Source organism: Podarcis filfolensis (genome assembly GCF_964270895.1).
Source record: "Podarcis filfolensis genome assembly, chromosome: 2".
Taxonomy (NCBI): Eukaryota; Metazoa; Chordata; class Lepidosauria; order Squamata; family Lacertidae; genus Podarcis; species Podarcis filfolensis.
Window position 1 is genome coordinate 59229827 of NC_139605.1, and position 13731 is coordinate 59243557.

Genomic DNA, 13731 nt, shown 5'->3' on the forward strand with positions numbered 1-13731 from the left:
AATATGGTATATGCCCTGATAGCATTGTAAGTTGAACATTTTAAAAAATAAATAAAGAAGGGAGGTTATGGAACACCACTGAGCATAACTGTTGCTAAGAATGTGGGATACGAAGTGGTTTAAATTTGCTTTAAAAGTTTTGTGATTATTCCAGACATCTCCAATTCAACCCACTGACTTGGGTGTCGGTATGTTACCATGATCACAGCATAAGAAATGTTAGTGAGAACATGTGTGCAGGAGTGACTTCAACAATGGCCACTGGTCATGATGGTTATGTACTACTTTTAGGATTAGAGGTACCATAGGTGCCAACTCCATGGGGCCCTTTGCTCCCCCATGAAATAATTAGGAGGTAAAAATTTATGCAAGTTGGCACCTATAAGAGGTACCATGATCAGAGACCTTGCAGCATTATGGCTGCCTCCACCAAGCTTTTCTCTTCATATGGTTTCTACCTTTCTGTTAAATATAATCAGTATTGGTGAAATTATTGAAACCTGCAATACACTTATAGTCTCCAAGGTTCTCTGTTCAAGCCAAAATGACAGGGAGTGATACTCAACTAAGCCACACAGCCACAGATGTTTGTGGGTAAAGAAGCAAAACCCTAAGAAAATGCTCTGTTCATTGAAGCTGCACAAGTCATCTGCAAACAAGCGCTACCATTTACACATCAGGTTTCCTCAGCTTGACAAGAGTGGGAAATTACCTGTACTTAAAGAGTGGTTAGAGGGACGCGGGTGGCGCTGTGGGTTAAACCACAGACTTGCCGATCAGAAGGCTGGCGGTTCGAATCCCCGCGACGGGGTGAGCTCCCATTGCTCGGTCCCTGCTCCTGCCAACCCAGCAGTTCGAAAGCATGTCAAAGTGCAAGTAGATAAATAGGTACCGCTCCAGCGGGAAGGTAAACGGCGTTTCCATGCGCTGCTCTAGTTTGCCAGAAGTGGCTTAGTCATGCTGGCCACATGACCCGGAAGCTGTACGCCGGCTCCTTCAGTCAATAAAGCTAAATGAGCGCCGCAACCCCAGAGTCGGCCACGACTGGACCTAATGGTCAGGGGTCCCTTTACCTTTAAAGAGTGGTTGGTGCCGAGCATGCTAGCTCTGTCCCCATTCTCTTCCATGTGTTGGAGGGTGGCTGTCTAGTCAAATTGTGCTAGTACCATCACTAGGACGACTAAGACAAAAGTCCCCATGTCTAAATATACCCTGATTCTCTTCTCTTCATTCATTGCATATATAGGCTTGCATCCTAACTGGGCATCTGTGAACATGAAGGATCCCTGTGGCAGGAGGATGGAAACAACTATCAGCAATTCTTACTTTCCCTTGCAGAGCCTCTTCTGCTGGCCCAACCCTTCAGAACAGATTTTGGTGTGTCACAAGGGGATCAGACTTATGAGCACCACATGACCACAATTCCACTCATGGAACACTCCTGTCAGTGGAAGCCCAGTTGGGGTCCAAGCCAGAGTCTATCTGATGCAAATTCTTCACAACTGCCTTATTTTCAAGCAATCGGTACAAAACTTTTTGGAAATTAAGGAATTCTGTTTCTCCCCTCAAAGACACTCACACAATCCGAACATATTAATACAAAACATATATTTAAATTTTCTCACAGAAATAAAAGCACCAGGTCACCAGGTAGAAACATAGTATAAGTGACAGTGTTGCTTTAAATTATTTCTCCCTTCCTCTGCTAATTTCCACAAAAGTCTCCAAGATACACATTCCTTCTAAGCTATGATGATATCATTAGATGTCAGTGGTTTTTATTTCAGAAGTATCTTTTTTTTCCAGAAGAGAGGAGAAAGAGATTCTCAAAAAGCTTGTTATTTCTAACATGAAACGAAGGCAAAATCACTTTGAGGTTTAGGCTATGTGTAAAATTAAAGCTTGTAACAGCATGTGGGGCTTCATGCCACATTACTGATATTGGCCCTGATTCTCATTAATAAGATATGAGAGAGAGACTAGTTTGGGCAGATGACTCTCAAAGTAATCTCACTGATTTTTAATATCTAATAAAATGAAATGAATAAAAACCATGTGTGGGGTGGGAAATTATGTAATACACATAGCAGGTGGTACCAGGACTTGCAATCACATCTTCAACAAACATAATTTTGTGGCAATTAATTACTCTAGTCCCAAGCCTTTACCAATGAACCTGAATAGCAAGGGAAATTGACAACGAGAAGATTGCAACAGCCAAATGTTCACTAGGCCCTTGAAAGGTCAATTTATGGTGCACATCTGTGTCTTCAAATTTATGAAGAGAATGTTTTCTCATGCAGACATTGTGCTTTACAAATAACAATGTGGTTTCCTGATGAGAGAATCTCATGGCACCCTATCATTAAATACATATGTTGCACAACCATTTCAATGTCCTACAATATTGCAATTAACAATATCATTTAAACGTCTACATAAACTTTTGCATAAAAGAGTGCACAGTTTAGCTCAGACAGTCATAACTTGATTGCAGAGATATATAAATGAGATTAGATAATGGTCATTCCTGTATCATTCCTGCAATATGGTCCATATTAATAATCTTATTTTATATTCAAAAGAAAGTTTTGACTTTCCAGCTGGATACACATTTTTTCCACATTGATCTTTACCATGAGACCATGCTGTATGGCTAACCTTGGAGCTAAATCTTCTCCAAGCCCTGACAATGTTAACAAAGATGAGAATTTCATTCCAATCCTAGTGGCCTGTCCTAAAACACAACTTGGACCAGAAAAACAAGGTTTAAGTGACACACTGCAGCTTTGCACAGACTTGAATTTCACCAGAGGACTGAATATGCAAGGAGCTGATTTCACTTCAACATCACACAGAAAAGCCAACTTTGAAATCCCTTGTACCTTATTTTCCAAATTAGGCAAAGCCTTTCATACCTGGTTTTACAGATTTTCCTAAAGTAAGAAGTGTTGTCACAGGTTTTTTTACCGTACATATAAAGGCTACAGTTTTCAGAATGAAGCTTTAAGTCTTATTTTTGGTAGCAAGCCTCAATTGAAAAGCTTGAATGAAAAACATTTTCCCATGCATGTCTTTCAAAGACTTCAGAAATTATTGGAGTGGGACAGAGTTTTATGAAATGCTTTTTATCAGGAAAGGAGTCCACAGCTCAAAGCATTTCTCTTTTAATTAACTCTTAGCCAAACCAAGTTTACAGGAATGCCTATTCATCCTATACATTCCACTGTGCTTCAAACAGCAGTAGCTGCAGCCCTCAACAGCCATAATTTTAACTCTCATTATTTCATTACCCAGTAGTGAATAAACCCAACCCATTATGGTGGTGTTTCTCTTGCCATTATAATCAGTTGGATATGATAGCTGTTTGCTTCTAACAAGGGAGCATCAAATATGCAAAGGACATTTCTTTAGCAACAGCAGCAAACCTATGAACAAATTTTGCACTTTCATTTAAGGAATGTGGAGTTTGAAAAGAAGTAGAGAAAAGTATTGTGTGTTTCATTATTACTTATGAAGGTAATTTAAAATATTTTCAATTGCTGCACAATCTTTATCAAACATTGTGTGTTTGCTCTAGTTCAGGATTTGTGTGTGTGTGTGTGTGTGTGTGTGTGTGTGTGTGAAGATGAAAAGCAGAGTGAAATCGACAGTTATTGTGATAAGGATTCCTTGACATTTTGAGAAGAGCTTGACTTCTACCTTCCCCTTAGAACACATTCAATTTTCTATAAAAATTTAAAATACCACTTTCATTTATTTGTATTCATTTTCATTAATTTACAAAGCAAAATCACAGCAAAAGATTGCCACATTTTTGTTCCTTTCCACTTAACCTGTGTTCCTTCTTCTGCAGCCAACACTAAAAAGCCAGTCTTGGGCTCCACTCAGCCTTTGGTGGCATATTATAATTCCACAGACAGTTGGGCCCTGTTTTTCCATCAGAACACAACACTTGTAGTTATGAGCCTCTTGACTTTGTTACTCTGGGGCATGCCAGTGAGTAGGCGGAATCAAAGAAAAGGTAAAGGACCCCTGACAGTTAAGTCCAGTCGCAGACGACTCTGGGGTTGCGGCACTCATCTCACTGGCGTTTGTCCGCAGAGTTTTTCTGGGTCATGTGGCCAGCATGACTAAGCCACTTCTGCCGAAACCAGAGCAGCGCACAGAAACGCTGTTTACCTTCCTGCTGGAGCAGTACCTATTTATCTAATTTTTGGTGTGCTTTCGAACTGCTAGGTTGGCAGGAACTGTGACCAAGCAATGGGAGCTCACCCCATTGTGGGGATTCGAACCACCAACCTTCTGATCAGCAAGCCCAAGAGGCTCAGTGGTTTAGACCACAGCGCCACCCGGGTCCCTGGGATCAAAGTAGTGTACCTATAATTTGGCAGCTTTGGGGGGGGGGAGGAAATGACCTCCTCCCTCAAAGCCATTGAGCACTTTGATTCATTTTTATTATTACACCCAATTTTTTAATATAATTTAAAGTCACTGTTTGGAAAGTCTGTTTGGAAAGTCAAAGAAAATAATTGGGGGGGGCATGGGATTTTAAAAGTTGAGAAACACTGCCCCATGCCATCAGACATGTACTTGGACATGACCTCTCTACCACTGTAATGTTAAAACTGTCCATCTTAACATTTTTTCAACATTTAAATGAACCACAAAAGGTTTAGACTGCAAGAGTTTCGGGTGCATAAACATTTTATTTCCAAATGTCAGTTATCACAATAAAAATAATGTATTATTTGCTAGTTACTTTGAGCCTGCAAGAGTAGCGATGTCAATCATTTCTATTTATTCCTAAAATAAGAATTTAACCATTTTCAATTTCCTCATAAATCAAAGTTTGCCATCAATACTGCCTAAAGTAACATGTCAATAACTTTCGGGGGGGGGGAGCAGGACACAAGACAGCTTGTCAGTTACTATTTTAATAATGCCGGAATAAGTGTTTTTCATTTTAAAACTGAGCCCTGTTAAAGCTTGCTGTCTTTTCAGGGTTTTGTTACCAGCTACCCATGGCATATAAGAACTAGTGACATACACATTCCTCCCGGCAGCCACAATAAGTTGATTATGATGAAGGAGGAACTTTTCTTCTACAGAAAGTGCACCCAGTCACTTAGTATTTTAGTACACAAACAATTTACAGTCTTGATCCTGTGACGGGCAGAGGCTGATCCTCCAAACTATATGCACTCTCATTCTACCCATGACTTTCCTCCCCATTTCCAGTTTAATATTAGCCACAGTTTGCCTCGCTTGGCAGACTGTGGAAAGCACTTGCCCTTCAATAAAGAATTAAAAATAAATAAATCAAGCCATGGTTTCCAATTCTGGTTAGGAGGGTAAGCACTAAATGCAGCCTGTCAATTTGGACTGAAGGTAAACTATGGCTATTGCTCAACAGGGAGCAGAAAGTGCAACCACTCAGGGGAAAAAGAAGCACGGTACTTCATGGTTTGGGAGAATCAAGACTTCCAAGCAAGCCCATGGCTCACGTGGCATTTCTACACAAGTCAAAGTACAACATACTATCAATTAAATATTATAGAGAATAATTATTAAACTTCCTGAATTGACAAACATGAAAAAACCACGATGTCACAAGAATAAACTCTATAATGGAAATTGAACAAACTGCATTCTTAAGAATATAAGAACCCTGTTGGATCATGGCAGAAGCCCATCTAATCAAATATCCTGTTATCAACGTAGCTAATCAGATGCCCCAAACCTCTTACATGCAAAATGTGAGTTGTACCACTGAGCTGTTAAATTTATGTTTAATATACAAAAAAGGCTACGTTTGAATGCATTGCATTTAAAATGTTATGCAAAGCGGTTTGCATTAGGCAAACTCTCACTAGGTAAATGCAGCAAGGAGAGGCTGGAATATGCTAATTGATGACTCATCCCAGAAACCCAAACAGTTCTCTCTTCTGGAAGGTGAAACCTGAGAACCTAGTTCTAAGTCAGCCATTGAAGCTCAGTGATGATGAACAAGCAAGTTGCTTAGGATCTCCCTCTGGAGCTGGAGAAAGGAAAGTTTATTGACCTGTGTTAAGGACTAAAAAGAAGTCTGAATCACATTGCTTGTTTGTTATAAAGAGCAATGTGTTACAAATAAATGTAATTAATTTCAAAGTAACTATTTTAAGACTCTTTCCAGTAAAGCTTCGAAACTCATTCTTGTGGTGGAGAGCAAATTGATTTCTACTTAGCACAAGGTCCAGAACAAGGATTCCCTTTGCAGCAACTCTTAAGATGAGCTACAGTATTTTATATGCATCCCTAAATTATAGGGAATGTGTTAGTTGAAGCAACACTTCATTCCCACTAGTTATTGAAGATAACTTTGTAGGCTTTCATGATCAACTTTATCCCTTCAAATAGGGAAAGTAACACTCTTTCAATAGTTCTGTCTATGCAAGCATTCTTGTTTTTCAGCTGATACAATACCTGACAACACAATCGTGAACCAAGGTCAAGGGGTGCTGGGGGGAGGAGATGGGGAAAGCCCCATTGCACAGGTGGATGTCCTTGCACAGGACTTCTGCTGATGAGGGTGGACAGGTGAATCCCACCCACTTACACTAAACATTTTTAGATAATTTAAAAAATTGAAATTGATTGTAAAAACAATCACATAAATAACAATCAAAATCATCAGGTGTGGGTTTTTCGTATGGGCCTCTGAGCATAGATCCAGGATGTTCTGAAAAAAAGGATGCCATGTGGACAATTTTCAAGTTATCTCTTTCCTTTGTTTTCCAAAATCCACTAGTATACTATTTGGAAATATGGTTGATCCATGAGCAAAATGAGAATGTATTCTTTTAGTCCCAAATCTGAAGTTCAAGTCATTAACATATGAAAACCAAAACGGGGAAGATGGAACTGAGAATATGTCTGTTGAATGTTGTTGTGCTACCTTTTAAAAATCAATTAACATATTAGATACAAAGTTTATTTGTATGCCAACTTTTCTTGGTAAATCACACCCAAAGCAACTCCTGGTAAATTATAAGAGCAACATTCCAATACCATTCATTAGCACTTCAAAATATATTGGTGAAATATCAACATCGGACCAATATTTCAACAGATGCATGAAAACATTTCATGTTAATAAATTCAGTATTACACTAAGGCAAGGAGTAAAACCTACACAAATCTGGAGTAGAGTCCCTAAGATGGTTGGGTGGCTCCTTGTGGTGACTCCTGTAGCCATGCCAGTGCCAAATGTATTGCTCTGATTTCCTTTGGACCACATCAGCAAGGCTGGGGGTTGGCGGGTCTTGTCATCTGGGCAGCCCAGGACCTCCATGCACACTGCCCAGACTTGCACCTCAGGAAGGTCACTTCAGTGCTGCTAATGCAGCGGTTTGACTCCACGAACACCCCAGATGCACTCCATTGTCTTTCGAGATAGACAGACATGCCAACAACACTAAGGCTAGACAATCCACTAACAATTCATACTAAAGCTCAGCAAAATAAAATAAAATACTGAGACTGAATCTAGACACACAGCAAAGTAATACATTAATAAGAATGCAGTATGGAGCAAAAAGATAAAATCTCATTTCTAGCACTTCATTTCGAACAATTCAGTAAAGTTTAAATAAGTCTAACAATCAAACCATCAAAAGCCTCTCATTCCAATGAATTCAAAATTGCACTAAATATTAAACAGCCTACTAGCAAAGCACATTAATAGAGCTGAACAATAAAATACAACCACCTGTCCAGAATTAGCAGCAAAAAACCCTCTCTGAAGATGAAGCCTCACCAGGGTCCTACTCTGGTTCAAAAAAAGATACCTCTATATATGAGGCATTTCAATCAAACCTACCCACCACCTCTGGGAAGAGACCCTCATCTTACCATTCTTCCATATCCTAAGCCAAGCACAGGCAAACTCAGCCCTCCAGATGTTTGGGGACTACAACTCCCATCATCCCTGAACACTGGTTCTGTTAGCTAGGGATGCTGGGAGTTGTAGTCCCAAAACTGGAGGGCCAGGTTTGCCTATGCCTGTCCTAAGCTATGAGTGCTGATCCTTCAGGCCATGGACTAAATTAGATCTGACGTAGGTGCCAATTCGGTTCATTAGTTGCTTTACCCCAAACTGTAAATGCTTTTGCATCACTGGCTCCTGCAAAATTGTTGGGGTTTTCTTTACACTGGATCACCTGTCAGCAATATGACAGCTTGTGACTTGCTGGTCAGCCGTCCTACCCAGTCAAAATGGCTCGCGTGGGATGTCAGGATTCAGCCCACAAGCCAGAGCCTGTTCTCATCCTAAACCACAAAGAAGAGGGGACCCTCACCATTGTGTAATGTATGATGGAAACAGTATGATGTGTAAACAGAAAACTGAAAAAAATGTATAAACAAAAAGCCTGGGGAACAATGCAGCACTTCTAAATGGGTCCTGGAACACAATATATATCAATCACACCTCAATTATCTATATGGACCTTAAGCATTCGTAACTGAAGTGATTAAAGGCCCATATTCTCAGAAAAAGTGGAAAGGCTGAAGAAAAAGAACAAATTCCTATAGGATTTACAACCAAATGTTCCTAGGTCCTAATTGGTATTCTAAGGATATGAGTTTTGAATATGCTCAGTATCAACCCCTGCTATCCTAAATTCTGTGGTATCTGACTAATCAGTTAATTTGTAATAGCACAATAATCTACATGTCTACTCTGAAGTAAATCCCACTGAATTTAATCCCACTTAATCCCAGTGGATTACATGGGCATATGACCGCAGCCTAAATCATTTTTCTGAGATTTAAGACCTTGTTGCTGCCAATACAGCTTGCTGTCTGTTGTATGTCATGCTCTACTTTAGAACGACTCGTCTAAAGGTTGCCCAGCATCCAACAGGATTTAAACTTGGATAGAAATGGATGAAGAGTTGTGTCCTCAGCTAGTTTGTTGAGCCAGTATTCAGAGAGCACCATTATTTTCCAGATCAAACAGAGTGTGCTGTGATTAAACTTCCTCTGAGAAGATATTTCAGGATGCAGCAAATCAAAACAAACATGCACAAAATCAACATGCCCAAATCGAGATTGAAAAAAGCCTCAGTATGCATGCCTCCTGGGGAAAAAAATGGCTGCATGAATCAGCTCTCAGGCACGATCATTTGCTTGTATAATGGAAAGCGTAGCCGAGGATTAATATTCACAGATGTAAAGCAGAATTTAGTCCATTTCTTTTTGCCATACTATATCATAAACACCACATTGCACTGGGCAAGGAAAACATTTCACAAAAACTGCCCTAAACGCTTATGACTAGCCAGTCTTCAAGTGAGCCCAATGATAGCTTAAACATTTAACTTTTTCTGCTATGTCAACAGAAGTAGCCTTCAACACGGAGTGTGCTATTGCCACTCTGATTGCAACAGCCTAAAGTCGCAGAATCTTTGGGAAAGGGATGATAGGAGATTGGGTAGAGAAAATGATTCTGCAGCATTCATCCAGTTCTGCAATCTATGTCTGATTATTGGTAAGGATTCCTCCAAATACGCACATCAATGCTGCAACTTAGGCAATGTGTCATTGCACCCAGGAAGGCACCACTGTTCCGCTGGAACTATAACTACGTCTGCATTCTAAACATAATTATTTAGAAGTATATGCAGCTGAATTCAGTGGGAGTTCACAGCAAACATGCACAATACATAATCAGTGAAGCCAAAACAAAAGTGATCAGTTACAATAATAAGTATCTTCAATGTCTAAGGCTGTGATCTTATGCAAAACTATTTTTAAATAAACCCTACTGAGTAAACATTAGAACAATCAAGGATACGGCTACAACACATTTTAAAACAAATATATAATGCTTTCTAAAATTGTGAACGAATGCCCAAGTCCTTATTCCAAAAGCAAAGGGCTTTTCAAGTACTGAGTCTGAAGAAAACAAAGGTGTTTGAGGCAAAAGGAAAAAAGATGAGTTAGCCAACTTCTCCTTCAGCCACACTACTACAAAAATGAAAAAGGTAAACCACTCCTTTGCATTTTGACTTCAAAGTCAACTGAACACTTTACTTGCCAATAGTATTTTACTCATGATTTCATCCAAAGATCCATCAGGGTGTAAAGTTGTGAAATAGAGCCAAGATCCTTTGTTGACAAATACAGTATAACTTCTGAAACTTAGTGAGTAGTTAAAAGACTGTGAGCATCAGGGAAGAACAAAGTAGAAGATCTAAAGCCTTACCACTCACATCATCCAGGTCAGAAAGTGGGGGCAGTTGTTTTATTTTTTGCAATGCCAGCTCCTGTCCAAGAAATATGTCAGCTTTGGGTCCAACAGATCCATTGGCAGCCCTGCTACACCCACAACCCCACAATCCCCGTTATGCTCCTTTGGTTGGGGGGGGGGCAGGGGGCTATGACGGAACAGCACTGGCAGTAGTGTGTGCTCTACCACAGTTCCGGCAGGTACAGTGAGAGCCTTCACGGCGGTAGAGCCCACCCTCCCTACTTGCACAACATGGCACAGGAACACTCCCACCTTATTCTTAAGCCCTCCAGCAGCACAAATCAGGGGTTAGGATTGCTCTATTAACCAAATACAATGGTCATGGGCTGAAGAATTAACACAAAACCAGCATGAATGGTGCTTCCTTCACAGAGCACTGCCAAGACTCTTTGAAGGGAAAGAGTGCAACAAGATTTCTACACTTGTTACAACTTTTCGGAGAAAACAAATCATTTACTCCACAAGAGTACTCTACCACTATTATTCCAATAATGGTCTCTGCTGCCTGGGTATGGTGCTGACATTATACTTTCTAAGCCATTTGGCAAGATTTCACCAAAACAATTCAACATAGATCTTGTCATGCCTTAAAATGACAGACAACGGCTGAAATACAAAGCAAAAATCCAGAAATGCTAGAATAGAATGAACTGATATGAGCATATTTATACTTAAGCCCTAAATGTTTTGAGATTTTGATTTACAAATCAGTATTTTGTATCATTTCCCCCTTCTTTGCTATGTTACTCTACCAAAACAACAACAACAATAATAAAGAAAAGACTATGACACACTTTCTTGGTGTTACATTTCACATGCAATCTTCTTGAATCAACTACAATTTCAGCAGGACATCAGAAAATTATTAGGTGTGTTATCAAAAAAACAGTCAGCAATTCAGAGTTCTACAATTCATGGTTGAGAAATTTTATGACTGAAAGGCTATTATTTTCCAAGAATGGTTACTGCTGCGGCATAACATTGTTCTGAAAGCAAGAAAACACACACACACAAACTTATGAAACCCCTTGTCTGCAATCTAGTTCCATCCCTTTAATCTAAATGGCAGCTTGGCTGCCCCAAAGTTTGTGTCACCCTTCCAAGACAATTAAAGAGATTCAGCTGAGTGTTTTCTGTTTCACAGCAGTGCACCATCAGAAATGTGGCATCTGTAGACAGCACATATATGAGCACGACTAAAAAGACAGGCAAGTCATGCTTTTCTATTTGCCTCTGCTAAGATGCAGCCTGAATCTATGACACTTCTCAACCAGGCACACTACTGGAAAGGAAGCTCTTTTGCTCATCTGTCCAAAAAAAAAAAAAAAATCCACTTGTTGATGGGTAGCAACTAGAACCACTGCCTGAATCTCTTCACCTGGATTAGCCTTTTCAAATTAAAAAAGGGAAAGGCACCTGTGTCAAGAGTTCCCTTACTCGGGTAGCGATGTGATAGTTTTGATTGCTGACCAGTGCAATGACCTCTCTTTCAGAACATGGACTTGTTGTACTCATACTATACATGTAGCTTTTTACTTCTGCTGTTGATACTGTCATCTAAACCCAGGACGACTGTTTCCAAACTCCTCTAAGGGGCGAAGTGGGGAATAAGGCTTGCTGGAAAATGCCTTTGGATGGCGTTCGCCACAGAGAATTACAACATCCCATCAGTGCTCATGAGAGACTCGCTTCTCCCTCTTGGAATGCAAATCAGGAAGCCACACACTCCAGCACGCACGCACACACACACACACACACACACACGGCTTTAGGAACCGCCTGGTAGAGCAGGAAGACAGTTTTTGCTCTCTTTTATGGTACCCAGAATGCGCCAAGCAGGGAGTCACTGCAAATCCCAAGAAACTTAGTGCAACTGGACAGCAGCAACACGATGGATGCACTAGGATCTAGCGCGAAGTGTGTAGGGTGTGTGTCATTTACTACAGGGGGTTCAGGGGGGAATAGGGAGAGCCTTGTATCCCTCCTCCTCCCCCAACTTCCTCCCATTCAAGGCGAGGTACTCACCCCACCCCTGTGGTTCGAGGCTCTCCCAGCTCCAGCCGATCCCCTCTGAAAGCATCCAGGACGGAGCAAAACGTGCACTCCTTTCTTGGCCGGCGCTCTGGAGCTCGCCGAGCAAACACGAGTTCAGCAGCTCCAACTCCAGCCGGCGGTGGCGGGTAATTCCATTGGAAGGGAGGGTGGGCGGGTGGGGGGAGATGAGGGGGGAAAGGAAAGAAAGAGAAAGCGAGCCAGACTCCCCCGAGCCGGTTAGGAGATCATGGTGCTTCCTGCTGTGGAGCAGCTGACGAAGCCGGGGCAGCCAAGCCTGGCCACGGCTCCTCTGGCCAGCCCTCGCCTCGCCAGGTCCCGGCGGGAGAAGTCCTCAGGCGCGCGCAGGACGGGGCATCCTCTCCGGGCCGGGTGCTGCATACACGGAGCTCCCCCGCTCTCCCTCCGCCGGCACCCTGCCTCAGCTCAGCAGCGCGTGCCGGACTCAGCCGGATCCTGCCGCCTCCCTGCGCGGCGAAGCATTGCGCCGCAGAGCGCACATCCAGCAGCTGCCGCCGCCGCCGCCGCCGCCTGGCCGGCAAGCTGTGAGGAAAGGCAAGGCAGGGGAGATTCCCGCTCGCCTCACCACCGAGCCTCCCGCCGCCGCCGCCGCCGCCTCACTTCGGTGCTGCCAGGCTTCTCCCTCGTGCTGCGCGCCCTCCCCTGCCGGCGCTTCCAGTGCTCTCTCTCCTCGCTTCGTGCTCGCGGGGTTCCTGGCGAAGCTCAGCGTTGGCAGCGGCGGCTTGAACGCCAAGCTCGCCTCAGCAGTGGCAGCAGCAACAGAAGAGCCTCCTCGGAGCCTCCCACGTGTGTGTGTGTTGGCGCGCGCGCCAACGGGCCAAGGAATAGCAAGGGGAGGGGCGGCGCAGGGTGTTTTCTCGCGCGCGCGCGCGCGTCTGCTCTCTGCCTCACGCTGTGGAACCGGGACTTTCCCTCGCTGCCAACTCCAGGAATCCCGCTTCGCCAATTGAGCCTTTCGTAGCAAGCCTTGCGAAGTAAAGCAGCTGAGGAGAGACAGAGCGGCGCGGCCCTCGAGCTGCAAGATGCTGAGGGCAGGAGCCAAGCGCTACCTCTCCGTAGCGCGCGCGCGCGTCCGCACGCGGAGGGAAGCACCTGGCGAGCCCCTTTTTTTTCTCAAGCTAATCTCGCGCGCGCTCACCGGCCCGAGTGGAAGCTGAGGCGAGGATTTCCTCATAAAAGAAAGTAAAATAAAATGACACAAGCACGGGATATGGTAGCGCTTGACTAAGTTTATCTCAGCGTACTTAAAAGCCCAGCTCTTGCCATTTTAAATGTTAGCCTAACTTTTTTTTTTTAGTCGCTGAAAACTACTTCACAGCATCGTTTCGACCATAGGTTGGTCCATATCCCCCCCACATTCC

The 13731-nt window shown here is 42.7% G+C and overlaps 1 protein-coding gene across 1 annotated transcript in view; it reads right to left on the reverse strand.

Annotated features, from left to right (window-relative positions):
• The window catches only part of SGCD (sarcoglycan delta), a 397423-nt gene extending 384930 nt beyond the window's left edge, over positions 1–12493 (reverse strand). Inside the window, exon 1 of the mRNA XM_083603932.1 lies at positions 12323–12493. The gene's annotated coding sequence lies outside the window, so the exon portion shown is untranslated. The remainder of the gene's footprint in view (positions 1–12322) is intronic.
• Positions 12494–13731: the final 1238 nt, after the last annotated feature.